This window comes from Carlito syrichta, unplaced genomic scaffold (genome assembly GCF_000164805.1).
Source record: "Carlito syrichta isolate Samal-C Ts95f unplaced genomic scaffold, Tarsius_syrichta-2.0.1 Scaffold306577, whole genome shotgun sequence".
Taxonomy (NCBI): Eukaryota; Metazoa; Chordata; class Mammalia; order Primates; family Tarsiidae; genus Carlito; species Carlito syrichta.
In genome coordinates, this window is record NW_007250673.1 from 2,090 (window position 1) to 3,546 (window position 1,457).

Sequence of the window (1,457 nt, forward strand, 5' to 3'; positions counted from 1 at the left end):
TGAAAAAGAAGAAACTCTCCCCAAATCATTTTACGAAGCCAACATCACATTGATACCCCAGCCAGGTAAAGATCCAACAAAGAAAGAGAACTACAGGCCAATATCTTCGATGAACATAGATGCTAAAATTCTCAACAAGATCCTACCAAACCGGATTCAGCAATACATCTCAAAAATCATCCACCATGACCAAGTAGGCTTCTTTCCTGGCATGCAAGCCTGGTTCAACATTCGTAAAACCATAAATGTAATTAAATACATCAACAGATGTCAAAAAAAAACCACATGATTATATCATTAGATGCAGAAAAAGCTTTTGATAAAATCTAGCATCCCTTCTTTTAAAAACCCTTGAACATCTAGGCATACGGGGAACATACCTCAAAATAGTAAAAGCCATCTATGAAAAACTCACAGCCAGCATATTCCTAAATGGACAAAAATTGGAACCAATTCCCCTGAAAACTGGAACTAGACAAGGGTGCCCACTCTCTCCCCTCCTGTTCAACATAGTATTGGAAGTCCTGGCTAGAGCAATCAGAGAAGAGGAGGCAATCAGAGGTATTCAAATAGGAAAAGAGGAAGTCAAGTTATCTCTCTATGCAGATGATATGATAGTGTACATTGAAAACCCAAGAGAATCTGTCAAAGGCCTCCTTACATTAATAAAAGTCTTTGGCAAAGTCTCAGGATACAAAATAAATGTTCAAAAGACAATCACATTTCTCTACACCATTTATAAACAAACAGAAACCCAAATAAAAAACACAATTCCATTCACAATAGCCACAAAAAAAATGAAATACCTTGGCATCTTCCTAACCAGAGACGTGAAAGACCTTTACAATGAAAATTACAAAACACTGCTCAAAGAAATCAACGCTGACACGAACAAGTGGAAAAATATCCCATGTTCATGGATCGGAAGAATCAACATTGTGAAGATGTCCATCTTACCTAAGGCAATCTACAAATTCAATGCATTACCCATTAAATTACCAACAACATTCTTCTCAGACCTAGAAAAAACAACACAGGAATTCATATGGAAACACAAATGTCGAAGAATAGCCAGAACAATCCTCAGCAAAAAAACCAAAGCAGGTGGTATCACAATACCAGACTTCAAACTTTACTATAAAGCTACAATCATCAAAACAGCTTGGTATTGGTACAGGAACAGGCATATAGATCAATGGAACAGAATTGAGATTCCAGAAGCAAAACCTCAATTTCTCAACCAACTCATCTTCGACAAAGCCTCCACCACCTACCACTGGGGAGAGGAGAACCTATTCAGTAAATGGTGCTGGGAAAACTGGCTGACCACATACAGAAGATTGAAACAGGACCCCTATCTATCCCCATGCACAAAGGTTAACTCCAAATGGATCAGAGACCTAAATGTAAATCCTCAAACCATAAGAACCTTAGAAAAGGAAGGAAATACTCTCATG